We start from the raw sequence: 6510 nt of genomic DNA, 5'->3' as shown, positions 1-6510 counted from the left end.
ATTAATCTTGTGTTATTTTAATTTCTTGCAATAATGGTATATATTTCTTCAAATATTTTCCTTTTATATGCATAATTCGATTGTCATCATTCAATTCTTTGACCTCATAAGGATTATTCGAAAACACTCTTAAAATTTTCCATGGTCCTTCCCAACTAGGTGACCATTTGCCTAAGGCTTTGCTTTTCTTGTCCATAGGCAAGATAACTTTCCAAACCGAGTTGTTTGCAGCAAAGGTCTTTGATTTAACCTTTTTATTTTAAGACTTGGCTATCCTATCCTTTTGCCTTATATTCCAATAATGATCAATAGGAATTTCACATTGTCTTTGAATTCTAGTTAATTGGAGACAAATTTCTGCAGACAACACTGCATCATGTCCAAACGTAAGCCTAAAAGGAGTAGGTTTAGTTGATTCTCTAGGAGAATTTATATAAGCCCACAAGGCTTGATTAAGGATTTCATGCCAACTCTTTGGATTCTCTTTCAGTTTCTTCTTGATCAAAGTGATAATACCTTTGTTGGCTGCTTCGATTTGACCATTTGCTTGAAAATAATATGGCGTCGAAGTACACAATTTGAAACCTGTTTGATTGGCAAATTGTACCATTTTCTGACCTGTGAAAACTGTTCCTTGATCAGTGGTAATAGTTTCTGGAATTTCGAACCTACATAAAATATGATTCTGAATGAAATTAATAACCACTTCTCGGGTAACATCTTTTAGTGGCATAGCTTCTACCCATTTGGTAAAATAGTATATTCCAACCAATATGTATCGATGTTTTCCTGAGGAACTAGGCTTGATTTCACCAACTACATCTACAACCCATCCTCTAAATGGCAAAGGTTTTATGATCGAATGTAATTCACTAGCAGGGACATGTTGAATTACTGCATGTAAGTGACACTCTTGACACCCTTTTGCAAATTCAATACAATCATTTAACATGGAAGGCCAGTATACACCTTATCGAAATAAAAGCTAATTAATTTGTTGACCTGCTTGATGAGATCCACATGCACCACTATGAGTGTCGGAAACTGATACATATGCCTCAGTTTCATTGTGATATTTAGTAAGACTCCTTCTGGGGTCTTTTTAAACAATTCATTTCTAACAATCATATAGCTGAAGGCTCTATACTTCGTTTTTCGACTAACATTACCTGTAGGATTTTGCAAATATTCGACAATTGGTTTTCACCAATCATTGTCTGATAAATTGTCAATGGCAAAAATTTCACCATTTGGCTCTCTTGCCCCCCCCCCCCCCCCCCCCCCCCCCCCCCATTTTTGGTATTGATAATTTATCAGGGGCTGATTTTTTCGAACCAAGCTTTTCTCTTATTTTGATAAGCTCTTCAAACTTTAATTCAGTGATCCTATAACCTGAAGCAATTTGCGCTAAGTCATTTGCTTCTTTGGTTTTCGATTCGGGGTACATGCTGAATATTAACATGATCGAAACGTTTTAATAACACGTTGGCAGTGACAAAATATAAGATTAAATTTTCTTTAACGGATTTGTATTCTTTTGTCAACTGCTTGACAACCAATTCAAAATCACCTTTTATTTCGAAATGTTTTGCCCCCAGTTCGAGTAAAATTTACAAACCTGCAATTAAGGCTTCATATTCAGCCTCATTGTTAGAGCAAGATTTATCTAGTCGAAATTTGAATTTAGTGGGAATATTTTCAGGTGAAATGACCAGAATCCCCACTCCAGCACAATTTTTATGGCTGGAACTGTCGAAACAAAGCCTCCATGGTTGAACATCTACAAAATTCAATGTTTCTTCCACCACAGAGTGATCAACGATAAAATTAGGAACAATTTGACCCTTAACAAGATTGGTCAGTCAAAGAATATTATGTAAGTGCCAAAGCCCATTTACCAACTTTACTATGTAGTATTGGTTTCGACAACATATGTTTAATTATGTCAAAATGAGAATAAACATAAACATCAATAGGCTTTATATATCGCTTAAGTTTCAAACAAGAAAAGTACAAACAAAGGCACAATTTTTCGCTTGGATGATACCTTATTTCAGCTTCATTTAAAACCCTACTAAGATAATAAATGGTTCTTACTACGCCATTTTCATCTTCTTGCGCTAGCATACTTCCTATAGTACAATCTGAAGCAGCTATATACAATTTCATCACCTTATCTCTCAGAGGAGGCAACAAAATAGGTGGGTTTATTAGATAAGCCTTAAAGTCATCAAAAGCTTTTTGATGTTATGATTCCCACTTGAACACATCTACTTTCTTCAATCGAAGCAGTGGCGAGAAAGCTTCAGTTTTGCCACTTAGATTTGAAATAAATCTTCTGAGAAAGTTGATTTTTTCCAAGAAAGATTGAAGCTCTTTCTTTGTCGAAGGCGGCTTTGTCTCCAAAATCGCTTTTGTTTTGTTTTGATTAATTTCAATGCCTTTTTTGTGAACAACAAAACCTAAAAAATCACCTGCACGGACACCGAAGGCACATTTTAATGGATTCATTTTCAATCCATATTTCCTCATTCTTTTGAATGATTGTTGAAGGTGATCTAAATGATCCTTCTCACCAGAAGATATAACAACAATGTCATCTATGTAAACTTAAATAAATTTTCCTATAAAATCATGAAACATAGAATTCATTGCTCTTTGATAGCAAGCACCAACATTTTTTAAACCAAAGAGCATTACTACCCATTCATAGCAACCTAAATTCCCTGGACACCTAAAAGCAGTTTTCGACACGTCTTCTTCAGCAATATATATTTGATTATAACCAGAATAACAATCTAGCATACTTAAATATTCATAACCTGCTGCTGAGTCGACAAGCATTTCTGCCACTAGCATAGGGTATTCATCCTTAGGAGTAGCTTGGTTTAAATCTCTAAATTCTATTTAGACTCTAAGAGTCCCATTTTTCTTAACAACAGGAACTATATTAGCTAACCAATCTACATACCTAGCAGTTCTGATGAAACCGCATTTCAAGATCCTCTCGATCCCTTCTTTGATCTTCGACTGGATTTGTGGTGCAAATCTTCTTGGAGTATATTTCACTGGTTTCTTGTCAGGTTGAATAGTTAACTTAAGTTCCACCATGTCTCAACTTAAACCTGGAATTTCATTATAGTCCCATGCAAATTAGTCTTTGTATTTCTTCAATAATTCGACAATATGAACTTTGAAGTCTTTGTCGATCTTGGTACAAATGTATGTTGTCCTTTTAACTGAAACATCACCCAAATGAACCTCTTCCAAAGGATCTTGTGCCTTCATTCTCTTGGTGGAACCCATTGGATCTTTCTCAAAACCTAAAGGTTCGTCATCATAGACATAATCTAACCTTTGGTTATCAATCGAACTGTACTGAAAATCATCTTTAGCATTCTTGATAAATTCTTCTTGTTCGATTTCGGCCTTTAAAGCCAATTTTTCACTATTCCTACATAAGTTGTAATCTTGTCTCATATATTGGGCTTAGTCATCATTAACGTCGCTATCTTCCCACCCAGTTGGTGAGACTCCAATCTCAGGATGCCCCTCATACTAGGGCCTTTGCATACATAGAGGCTCTGGCCCTGAGTACATTATCTTCACCTACAAGTTCCTTTTTCCAAATGAACCCATCTTTTGGGTGAAGTTTCATGGGCCAAAGGAAATTGTCATGGTTTTCATAACCAATTTCAAAAATAGCACACGGCGCTATCTTTGCCAATTTTTTATCGAAAGTCTTTTTGGTTATGGAGTCAACCTCAACAATAAAGTAACTTTGATCAGCTTCAATATTAGGCATGGCAATGGGGCGGGGTGGGGACGGGTTTTACCTTCCCTGTCCCCATACCCGATTTGAATATACTTACCCGTTACCCTACCCATACCCAACGGGATGAAAAATTGAATCACATCCCCGTCCCCGACGGGTTCGGGTATCCCCGCCCCATCCCCGTCCCCGCATTGAATATTTATTTTAATAAAAAATAGAAGTTTTTTTTCATCCCCAAAAGCAATGTTGTAATACATTATCCAACAATACGCTCACTTTAACATTTGTTAGACGGATTGATTTAGTTGATCCTTTAAATATCAATGGTAGTTTTTATTAAAATGACAATTATCAAACAAAATAAAATGACATATCATCATAAAGTAATTTTTTACATTTGGGACGGGTTTGGGTATGGGTTCGGGGTGGGTACCTATATACCCGTTACCCGTCCCATACCCCGTGTTTTGAAATCGGGGAAAACCCATACCCATACCCGAACCCAATCAAAACGGGGAAAACCCGTCAAACTGGGTTTGGTTCGGGCGGGTAACAGTGGGTATGGGTTTTGTTGCCATGCCTATTCAATATTCTCTAATACACCATCTTCCCTCCAAAGAGTAAGCCTTTGATGCATGGTTGAAGGTAAAGCCCCAACACCATGTATCCACTCCCTTCCTAGTAGCAGATTGTAATTAGCCTTCGAAGCAACTACCAAGAACAATGTTGCTCTTTTCACTGTTCCCACCACTAAGTCAACCTCAACAGCTCCAAAAGAACTTCAAGATTTCCCTTCGTAGTTAGAGAGAACAACATTATGTCACTTCAAATCAGATTCTGATAAGCCAATCTTTTTTAGGAGAGATTGTGGTAATAAATTCACAGCAGCACCACCATCTACTAGCACCTTGTTCACTCCAATGTCGTTAATTTTAGCTTGGATGAACAAAGGTTTGAGATGACTCTTCATATGATAGTGAGGTTTCTCAAACGTAACTTGATTATCTTCGACACAACCATTGTTCATTACATAGTAACACATTGGCTTATGAACAACCATTTCTTCAATGAAATCATCTTCATCTTAAGTAACTTCTGATGTAACGTTGTACTCAATTGGAAGAATTGACACAACGCAGATCACATCGAAACTAGCCTCAAAATCAGAGAAGTTTGAAGTCAATTAATTGTCTTCGACAGGAAAATTTTCTTTGACAGCTGAAAGGGGAGGAAAGATCCTTTCAGTAGCTGGCTTCCTAAACATTTCAAAGGTTTTCGTTTGTTTGTTCTTTCCTTTGTCAGTATTCGTAACATCTTTTAAGGCATCAACCTTTTTCTGACGTTGAAACCTACGCCACTGAGTCTTAGTCATGGGATTTTTCCCTTTGTAGTTGTTGTTATAGGCAAACTTCTTTGAATCAGATGCCTCTTTTTTCTTCAAGTCAGGTGTTTCATTTTGATTGTTGGTAACAATAACTCTCTTAACTCATTTTGTGGGTGGAGATATGTAATTAGCTTTCTTCCCACCAGAGAAAACCCACTGCTCAGTTGGAGATTTGGAAGGAGGAATGAAAGTTTTCACTTGTCCCTTTTTTTGGTTTCTAGTTGTAGGTGTGTCTTTGTGATGAACAACCCTTTCTGTTGAAGCTGAACTTAGGCCTTTTATCAGCCCATTTTCCTTTTCTTTTCAAATGAGGTTGAAAGCCTTCAACATTCCTAGCAGCCTTTTTGTCAAACACGGGACTGCATCTTAGACATAGTATAACTGGAGAACCAGAAATTTTGCATCTGTTCAGAAAATCAATCAGATCTTCTTTAGCTCTTGGAAACACCACTTTTATTTTCTCTGCATATTGGTCTTGAGTAACCATTTCATAAGCATAATTATGGCCTTCAGTAGCCATTTCAACATCAACCCTTAGGCTTTCAGTAGCCGCAACAGGTTCGATCTCAGATATTTCCACCATGTTCACACCTGCTATGTCAGCATACATGGAATCTGATTTTTTAAAAGGATCAACATCAACTTGCATTGGCTACTTTGATTTGTCTCCAAATTTCAACCTGCCTTCATCAAGTGCCTTTTGCATTGAGTCCCTGAAAATTACACAACAAGATGTATTATGACCTAAAAAACCATGGAATTTACAAAATCCCCTCTTTTGTATTTGTTCTAATGGAGGCAATTTTAACCCCTTAGGTACTACCATTATGCCTTCAGCAACTAAAAGATCAAAGATTTTTTCACATTTAGCAACATCAAACGTATATGTTTTAGATGCATATTTATCATTTTTAGGTTCTTCAAGATTTTTTCCATTAGATGGTTTCAACACTTTACATGTATATTGATCTAAAAAAAAAACACTTTACATGTATATGGAGGTTCTGGTTTTAATTCAGCGACATCAATTTCGCTTTCTTTGACGGTATCACACTCAATGTCGAATCCTTGGTCGCTGTCGTTAGTGTCGACATATGCAACCTTTTCTTTTTTACCTAACCTACTAGTCCTCGCTTTCTCAGCTTTAAGTTTTTCGACTTGTTGGACTCTGTCAGCTAATTGTGTCATATCTCTTAGATATTGTGTATCTAGTTTCTTTCGAATAGAATATTCTAGGCCACTAGCAGCCATTTCGACTAATTCATGCTCAAGCACTTGGGTGAAGCATCTCGCTTTAAGGAATGTGAACCTATTCAAATAATCGTTTATAGGCTCTGACGTTTTACGTTGA

General features: G+C 36.7%; 2 pseudogenes; both read right to left on the bottom strand.

Annotated features, from left to right (window-relative positions):
- Positions 1–259: 259 nt before the first annotated feature.
- LOC146922259 (uncharacterized) lies at positions 260–2169 on the bottom strand (annotated as a pseudogene).
- A 984-nt stretch (positions 2170–3153) lies between these two features.
- LOC146922258 (uncharacterized) lies at positions 3154–5147 on the bottom strand (annotated as a pseudogene).
- Positions 5148–6510: the final 1363 nt, after the last annotated feature.

Source organism: Medicago sativa, chromosome 5, assembly GCF_051527215.1.
Source record: "Medicago sativa cultivar Bolivia chromosome 5, Bolivia_mono, whole genome shotgun sequence".
Lineage (NCBI taxonomy): Eukaryota > Viridiplantae > Streptophyta > Magnoliopsida > Fabales > Fabaceae > Medicago > Medicago sativa.
The sequence above is the reverse complement of the archived record's forward strand: the minus strand, read 5'-3'. Positions and strand labels throughout refer to the sequence as shown.